Raw genomic sequence first — 10,288 nt, 5'->3', positions numbered from 1 at the left:
TATTTTAAAGGAAGAGGACAAAAAAAGGTATATGTAAATGGACAGATATCTTCTACCTGCTAATGAACTCTTCGGATACTCACAGCACGCAGAGCTGTACCAGGCAGAAGCCAGAAACGTAGGACTCAACTCATTTCTACCACGTGTCAGTCAAGAAGACCTAAGAGCTTAAATCATTACCTGCTGCCTCCCAGGGCACATATTAATAGAACGCTTGACTCACAAGTCTAGTTTAGAACCAATGACGTGGAGTCGGATATGGGATGCAAGCATTGCAAACATTAACTTCAAACCAAACATTTGTCTTAGTTTTACAAATTTTTTAAATCTTTAATATACTAGCATGTTCTGGCATTTCTAATATATTTCTTAACTGTGTACAACTGTTTCCTCTAAATAGCATACACGTTTGCACAAAACCAGAAGTGCTCAAACTTAAGTGTCCAGTTTTGCTGGACTGTTAGAACAGTCAGTTAGGCCCTAGCATTTGGTTTATTTTTCTAGGCCGTGCTGGAGTTTGTGTGGGTAGCAAGTTCCTGACTGATGCTGCTCAGAAGACAGCACACTGGGAAACATGAGTGAACGATATTAATGCCACTGTTTGTAGATATTCGAAGAAATTATTAATTGGAACTTGGTTTAGGATTTATACAATGCTGTCTCTTTTTACAAACTTTTTATTTTACACTTGACCAGGCTATTTGCACATTTAAGCTAAATCATTTACATGAAACTTTGGGTGCTGATGTTTTGCATTAATTTCTAGAGCGACATACTTGCTGAAATATCACAGATTTGTTGGTCTCCTCACTGGAAACAACAACTGTGCAAAGGACAACTTACTTGAAGAAGTATTTCAGAGAGAACTCCAACATCATGAGTGATTATTATGCACAGCAGGTGTAAATGAATAATTTATCAAATATGTTTTCATTATTTCTCAGTGAAAACATTTAAGATCTTCTTTCCAAGCACTTAGTTTCAACAATCATTTGTACACAGAGCAGGTCTTCACTTAGACAAATATTTATGGGTATGCTTTCGTATGAAAAATGGAAGAGCTATTACAAACACAAACACTGTGCCATATTTTGAAAACATAAAGTGAATAATTAGTAAATAATTATGCCATTTGATAAACACTTTTCTTCATTGCACACTTTGTTTCATGCTTATTTTTTTAACATTTGGCATGTTTTAAAAGATATATTATGCACCCTTTCCTCAAAAAATAATACTAATCTAAGCATTGCAACCTGTTTATTAGAACTTAAAATCACAGGTATTTCATTGATGTTCGCATCATTTTCAACTGCTTTTAGAGAGAAATATGCTCTGGGAAAAAGAATTCTGATCAGTATTGTAAAGATTTTACTTACATATAAGGAATGGTAAAAACTATTACTTTACATATCATATAATAAGGGTGTGTGTATGTGAATTTATGCTTGAAAATCATATGCATAAATGCCTGTACAAAACACTCATTCATCTTGTACAACTTAGTATTTCTCTGAATTTTGAAGAAACCAAATTTTTAACATGAGATGGACTTTAAGCCAGGAGAGCTCAGCTTTTAAAATTCAAACAAATTATCCTGTAGAATTATATCTACCCAGTGCCACAAATTAATTTACAAAATGCACATTTTCTGAGGAAGATCTGTGAAGAAAAGTTATGTGAAGTTTTAATGAGTATGAAAAATAAACTTTGTAGACAAACCTCAATAGGCGCAATAAGGAATATGAGGGATGCGAAATAAATGAATCAGATATGTTTCCATTCTTCAAATGAACATAGCTATCCTTGAAACTGTTTATTTACTGAAACTGAACTATGGACTTATGTTTGCATCTTTTCAAAAGCACATGTGTTGCAGTCCTCACCCACAACCTGATGAAGTTTAGGGCTGTCCTTTGAGAGGTTTCTTCAGTTTAGATGGTCATGGATGAAATAGCACATTCATACAAAGCAGGAGATATACTAGATATTCTTTTTTCTGTATTTTGAGCATGTAGAAACAAGGTGATTGTATGGAAGTAAGAGATGGTTACCAAGAATCAAATCTGGTTGTACCTTGTTACCGAACCCTTCAACCTCTAGAAATGAAAGTCAATTTTTTTCGGCCACCAGCATTTTATTATGTAATCTTACTCTGAGGAATACAGTCTATATCTGTGTCATTTCTTTCCCTGAAAACAACTATTCAGTTCAGTGAAAGAATCAATGCAACTTTGATATATGGTAACATGTATTTATCTTGCAGGTGATTCACCTTTCAAATTGTTTATTGTTAACTTGGTCTCTTATATTAAACAGCATAAACTTTCCAAAACCAATCTCACTGTAATGTGATAAGAACTTTAATACACAAATGAAAGATGCTATTAGTGTAACAGTCTAAATATATTTCTGTATGTTTCTAGAGAAAAAAAAATTAGTAAAATAGGTAAAATTAGCTTGTGTCAGTGGTGAACTATTTTGAAATTTTGTTCATATTTGAAGACAGGAAAAGTCCATTTGTAGGCTGAGTATATCAGGCTTACTCGAGAGTTGAAATTGGCTGCATTTGTTCAGAGGGTTCTAATAGTAAATAAACCATATTACTGTCAGTTTCCATGTATATAGAATTTGTTTTTAAAGATTTCTTTGTTTTAGATTAAAGGATTAATTCTGGAGTATAAAGGCCTGGATTGAAAATGTTTTTTATCCACATTGAAATTTTCTAACTGATGAAGGGAAAGTAAGAATTACATTTCAACTTGGAGTCACTGTTATCTTTTTAATCATGAGTGCTTATTAGAACTACTAAAACTGAATTGAATGTGTTGTTTTAAACTCAAAGACCTTTGCTAACTACTGAATTTTATATTAGGTGATTTCAACTATTGAAAATTATGTTCCAGGTTAAATATATGATAAATTCCTAAATTGAGGAAAATTTTATTCTGTGTGACTGATCATAAGATTGTATTGCATTTTCTGTTGGGCTATACAAGTGAAAGAATTTTAATAATGTAAGTTCACAACCGAGCTTACTGGCTAAACCCTTGCCTTGCACATACCAGAGATCCCATCCAGGCACTGGTTCTAATTCCGGCTGCTCCACTTCCCATCCAGCTCCCTGCTTGTGGCCTGGGAAAGCAGTTGAGAGTGGCCCAAGGTGTTCATACCCTGAATCCACATGGGAGACCTGGAGCAAGCTCCTGGTTCCTAGCTCTGAATCAGCTCAACTCTGGATGTTGTGGCCACTTGGGGAGTGAACCAGAGGGTGGGAGGTCCTTGTCTCTCCTTCTTTTTGTATAGAAAACATAAAATTTCTGGTAAAAATAAACAGATCTTTCTGTTAAAAAAAAAAAAGTTCAGTGTGAAATCATCTGTATTTTAACTTAAAGGGCAATACATGTCGTATCCTACGGAAGAGAATCAAAAACTCATTTAAAGAGCCAGGGAAATTTTGAGGTACCTAATGCATCTCTCTTTACTGGGAAGATGAATTAATTCCAATATGAGGTTTTGAAGAAAAGAAACTTTCTGAAAGTAAGAAGAATTACATTTTGTCACCTTACAGAAATTGTTGTTGAAATCCCTCAAGAGGGATAACCTTTTCACCAAATTTAATTGAAACTGGGAAAATAGAACTTGCCATCTAGTATACAGCTTTAAGTATTTATACAGTAGCAGATCCACCTTGCATTAAAAAGTGGACATGGTATAAATCTTGGGCCATCAGTCATAACCAGCCCACTTGATTATATCACTGTGTTTAATCAGTTGGCTCCAGAGTAACATGAGATTAAGATTTCTCTCTTTTTCTCTCTTTGCTCTCTCTCTCTCTGCTTTTTTAACTGGAAAGGCAGATCTGAGGAGAGGAGCGAAAGGGCTTCCATCTGCTGGTTGATTCCTCATCTGGCCGCAATAGCTGAAATTGAGATGGTCTGAAGCCAGGAGGTTCTTCTTGGTCTTCCATGCAGGTGCAGGGTCCTAAGGCATTCGACCATCTCCTGCTTTCCCAGGCCACAAGCAACAGCTTAATGGAGAGTGGAGTAGCCAGGATGGGAACTGTAAACAATATGAAATTCTGACGCTTAACACAGTAGAAATAGCTAACCGAGCCATTGTGCCAGATACGATAATGTTTTTGTCACAGGAACAAAATATGTTTAAAAAGCAAAGCGAAGAAAACCTATTAGAGAATAACTGTACTGTATTCAATACTAGTTCTTCTGTTTCTTCCTTCATGCTTTTTTCACAATCTAATTCTGAAATCTGCACCGCTGAGTTTTTTTAAGTTTTCAATCATTTCTAGGAAATGTTTATATGTAGTATTATTTTCAGATCTCTAGTGCTGCATATGTACTATTCACCCTACTTTTTTCATTTGACCTATACACTTTTCATAAAACAATACAAAGCAGTAATCAAAACAAAAAAAAATGAACAGTAGTGGAACTTAAACTATGTTTTGTTTACTTGAGTTTAAGTGAGAAGAATGACAAATTTAGAAGGTAGAAAAAAAGAATGAAAATCAACCATTTTCTCCCAAGTAAATTAGTTATCCTAAGGTCAAAAATACAGTAACAGAGAACTTACGCTTCTTCCTTTTCAATTAATTATTTGACATGTTGCTTTAAAGTATAAAATCCAGCTGTCTTGCTAATTGAACTTCTGTGGTTTCAAGTTTTAATGAACAGTAAAGTTAAATGCAGAGTCTGAATTAGATTGAGATAGTACATATCAGAATTCATGGTGTTTATTCTGCATGGTTCAGATGTCTGTCAGACAAGAGCAGTTTGAACAAGAGAGTAATATTTCTTTATAAAGTTAATTTGGACATAAAGTAGCTTCCTCTTTGGAATGCTTTGTTTAAAAATTTTCTCACTGACAATATAGTAATGGTTGGTTACATTGAATGCAATGAACAACTAATTTAGTATAAGTGAGCAGAGTCTGCATATTAAGAATGTGCTTTATTCTTTTTTCTTTAAGAAAACTAAGAGTGACTTCTTCCCCCTACCCTGCTATCATTTGTTATAAGTAAAGAAATTGAGAATTAGCAAATGCCTGTAGTATTGGAAAGGGGAGAGGAAAAGTGTTGGCAGGTTAAGCATATGAAGCGTGCTTCTTCATTACACCGTGATAGGTTTTAATCTAACTAAGTAGACAAGGAAATCGATCCCAAAGAGATGCTGCTAGACTTCACATATTGGAAGAAAATGCTGGCTTCTCTCCTTTTTTCTCACTTTGTATTCTGTTTAACAATGTAAAGACTATCCTTTATGTAGCAACGTACGAACATGTCAGTTTAATCCTCAAGTCGTTGTTGTTCACTAGTGTGAGATGTTGCAGAGGGTGCTGGAGATTCTGAACTCATGGTTCAAATGGGAAACACTTCCAGTATCACTGTCATTTGAATGTTGCCACTTGAGAGAAGACAATTAAATTGATAGCAACTGATATGATGTGCTGTGAAACCACATAAATGGAATCTGGTCATTGATCAGCAATGTTGCTGATGCGGGGAGAATGAAAATCACCAAACTGATAGGAAAAGCTCTTTGCCCAAATGTTATGAAAGTTTTGTTCTTTCTTAAGTAGTAGGAGATGAAAATTGGATCAAGATTGATACTGAAAAAGCCATTCAACTGAATTTCCACTTCCTGAAAAAGCAAAAGTAAATGAACAACATAAAAACACCTCACTGAAGGGACATGGACAAATGTGGTAAAGTGCTAAGAAACTCAGGATTCCCAACAACCTGAGTGGAAACACTTAAATGATAGTAGCAAAAAAAAAAATGTTGTGAATTTTTGTGTATGTTACCCTGTAAGAAGCATGGATGAACATTTTCAATAGATAAAAATCAGCTCATATATACAAAGTAAATGTATGACCTCATATTTAAGAAGAGACTATTAGGAGCATAAATTTTCAGTGGTCCCAATTCTGTGCTACCAGTACAGTGCATAATAGGGTGCATTTATTTTTTTCCTTTATTCTCTTAAGGCACAGGCAAATATAGATGTGCAGGTAAACAAATCTATACATATATTCTCATAAATGAATTATATATTGGAGACTAGCATACAGAGAAGGGAAGATACATTGCACTATGCATGTCCACTCCTGGATCAAAGAAATATACCTTGACAATTAGATAATAGATTTTTCTCCCTTTGAGTATACCTAAAATTTCATGATAAACTGAAATAGCAAAATTTCAAACTTACAACTGTTATAAAAGGACTATGCTACCATGATAATGTTTGGGGGAATATGGGGAAGGATGAAGAGGAGGGGGAGAGAGGATCCTATGCCTGCAAAACTGTATCATGGAAAACAATCATGACGTGAAGGGGATGGGAGCATAGGATATTTAGTCAGTTCCCCAGCTATCCATAGTGATTTGTTTTCTGACATAAGGGTAACAATTTAACTTTTTTTTAGAAATAGATAAGTAAATTAACATTATGTAGCATGCAAAGAATAAAAGCATTCATTTTTTGGATGAGAAGGTGTATTTACTTGTGTGACCAGAAGTTTCTTGAGTTGTGCTTGTGTCAATTCAGGATGTCAATGTATGTTACTAGGTCCTTTCTTAGCTCTGGTCATGCCCTTCCTGTTTTGTTGTTGTTGTATGTTTGAATGAAGCATGATAATATGGTAATTAACTAAAACATGTTCTCATCAATTTAAACTGGAGTAATAAGAGTACAGTAATTTCCCATTACCTTTTAAGGAGAGGTTCTAAAACCCACAGTAGGTTACTGAAATTGCAAATCATGCCAAATAAAAACAGAATACATCTTTCTGTATCTTCAAACCAATAATAAAGTGCTGTTTATAATTAGACATGGTAAGATAATACCAACAGTAACTAATGAAAAAAAGGAGTCATTCTAATATTATGCTCTAATAAAACTACCAAACTCTCTATTCTTTTATTTGGTGCCATTATTACTGGGGGGAAAATGATTATCACTCAAACTGCATAGCTATTGACTAATGAGCAAGTAGTTTATATAGTTTTCACATACTTGATAAAGTGTGATTCATGTTCCATGTTGTATGAAATGGCACAGAAGGGACTACATTGTACTATCGAGATGGACATGCAGTTCAGAAATTATGAATTACTCATTTTTGTCATTTTTCATTCAGTGCCTTTGGATAGTCTTCACCTTTGTATCTAAGGGGTTGAATCAGCCCTGCCTTGAATCAGCACTGTTATATGCACTAACAAAGGAGAACATTATAGCTCAGTTAAGTTTTTACTAGTGTTACAAAAATATAGGCATACAAACCATAACATATAACACACAACAAAGTTCATGATAATAGATGCTTTTGTGAATGGGATAATTTTTATGAGGCCAAAAGGTGCTTATTTTACTAAAATGATTTTTAAAGGCATGCATTCTTATTTGCAACATTGTGTGAACACTATTTGAATTGTCCTTAGATGTAAATAGCAGCGTTGTTTTACTCTCTCTGTTGAAAGGTTCATCCAAATTTACTCCTATCCTGCAGCAGGAATTACAGCCTAGTTTCATTTTTCTAGAAAGGTCTCCTTTTTGACCACACAATGATTTGATTCTGATATTTCTTATGCTTGTCTACTGAGTAGTATTGATTTCCCAGCATATTGTGTTGTTACAAGAGAAACTTTGTTTTAACAATAGCAATCAGTGTCCCAAAAGACTATAACCCACTAAAATGTTGATAAACTTTTTAAGAATTCAATATAAAATGGTACATAATGAAACTGTTCTGTGACATTGTAATGCTAGCTGTGTTTTGTTAACATTTCAGCTGTCTTCAATGGAATAGTAGCTATACAGCTTTTGGGTAGCAACAAAAAATGATGAAGATTTCTTGCTTCTAATGCCTAGTCATTGCTATTTCCAAAATTATTCCTGCAGTATAAAGCATTGTCATAGAATCTAACATGGCAACACCGTCCTGTACATGTTGAAAAGAAAGTAGAATCATTTATAAAGAGTGAATTATTTCTTAAATTTGGTGCATAAATTGCTTTATTAATGACATTCATAGTGCGGATTTCACAATCCTATAATAACAACTAATTATCTTTTATGACTGTTGCATGCCCAGTTTTGCTTTAATAGAGGTGTTATCCATGACACAACTCTTTCCTATCATTTCTGATAGATTGTATGTAACTAAAGGGAAACCAAGATGGTTTCGTGAAAAAATTCTCTGGGCTAGCGTGTCTCTCACTGAATAATCACCTGGAGTGGATGACAGTTCTCATACCAGCTGCTTGACATCTGAACAGCTGCCAATGCCCTGGGAAATGTCACACCATCAGATACAGTCTCTGAGTGTGTGCATAGCAAAAATGTATCTGGTAGAGGCCAGCACTCCAGGCCATGACGCACACCCCAGGCCCCCATCATCCCATAAGCTTGAAGCCTGGGTTGGGCTGTCAGTTTAATAAATGAATAGCCTCTCTGTTTTGATCAGCATTGTCAAGGCTTATTTCAAAAAGGGACTGGGATTCCTCTCACAGTCTAGCTCAGCCAAAGTCAATCGGTACAATTTCAAGGTGAATTTATTCATTCTTTATAAAGTTCTGTGCACGAATATATCAAGACAGTTGAATAAATTGAAATAAATAGACTTGGAGTTACATATTCTTCCAGTAATTGAAATAGTTTCCCCCCCAATATATTTATAGTAATAATTCCACCTTTATGAAACCTAGTCTAGATACAGAAAGGAAAGCATAGAATTACCATTTTGATAACATATTTGGAAAATGCAATTGGGGCTAATATGTTGATAAGGGCACCTGAAATTTGTCCTTGCTTCTAACTGTTCCATGTTAAAGTGCAGTTTTATTCCTTGATAAACATGCCTGATTGGCTTGCATTTTTGTGCAAATATTTACCTAGAATTTAGCCATTTCTAAGTAGAAATGATCAGACATAGGCTCTGACTGTATGTTTTACAGTATTTTTGCTTTGCATTAGCCACAGGACCCTGAGCTGGAAAGACAATATCAAAGCTGCCAAAAAGAAAAACGAGAATGTAACATGAGAAATCAAATTAATTTGATTAAAGAATCGATTTAACATGGATCACCTCAGAAATGTCTCTGTGTTTTTTTTTTTAGTGATAATTCTGAAACACAGTGCCAGTTCATTGTCCTTTTAACTTTCTTCCTTTACTTTGAAACGAGGATCGCTCTGGGTCACTCTGAAAGGGGTATTCTGACAGAAAGCTCTGCTGTTCCCTTAGGAAAACTTCCGCCACGTTAAGCTGCATATGAAACAGAAAGAATTCATTGGAAACGCTTACAGCATGCTGTCCTTAAAAGCATTTCCAAGTGTAAAATTCCATATCTGAAAAGTTTGTTTCCCCTTAACACTATAAATAAGCCTTGGGAAATAGAGTAATCTGAGGTTTGGGGAGGAGGGGAGAATGCTTCAACATCATAACAAAAGACACCTGGGAATGATTGGCTTCTGATAAAAGAAAAATAATTGAAGCATAATGATAAGAGGGAGTTTAGGGAACAATGTATTCCAGTACTAAAGCAGTGTCTATTAGATTTCCTCCCCTGATTAGGAATCTGAAATGTGATCATTCCAATTGACTGAGAATGTCATCTCCCTTGCTTTGTCTCCTTTTACATCATTCTTTTAAAGCAAATGGAAGCTCCATTTCTTATTCTCTGTGTGTGTATAACCTGACGTGTGATCCAGAGGCCAGTCAATAAGAAATTCTTCTTTTTAAATTTCATTTTTATTTTTTCCATAATATGGTTTGGGAGGCTTAGGAATTCACCCCTCTACCCTCCCGTCTTCGTCCCCATTATTCGCCCCCACCACAGATTTTCCCCATGTTATTATAGCAGTACATTCCTTCAGCAACAGTCACAAGTCTAAAAATCAATTGTTGAGGGAATCATGACATTGAAGGTCTAGGCGATGGCGTGTAGTCTACATTCCTATCATCAAGGTATAGTTAACGGTTTCACTAGGTTCCTCCTTCTATTTAGGGGTAGAGATACGTATGTAACATTTTCACTTTCTAGTACAGGAGTCTCCATTGTATAGTTCATCTAGGAGGATGTATGTATATACATGTTTACCTGTGTCTGTTTATCTTACATTTTTGCATGGACGTTGCTTTATACTAGAGAGAATGCATCATATTCTTAATTTGGGGATTGGCTTATTTCACTGAGTTAATGATCTTCGGTTGGGAAGATGAGTATTTCCAGTGGCGTAGATGTACCACCATTGATTTATCCATTCCT

Source organism: Ochotona curzoniae, unplaced genomic scaffold (genome assembly GCF_017591425.1).
Source record: "Ochotona curzoniae isolate NIBS_2020 unplaced genomic scaffold, NIBS_Ocur_1.0 contig_1, whole genome shotgun sequence".
In the NCBI taxonomy this organism is placed as follows: domain Eukaryota; kingdom Metazoa; phylum Chordata; class Mammalia; order Lagomorpha; family Ochotonidae; genus Ochotona; species Ochotona curzoniae.
This window is presented reverse-complemented; position numbering follows the sequence as displayed.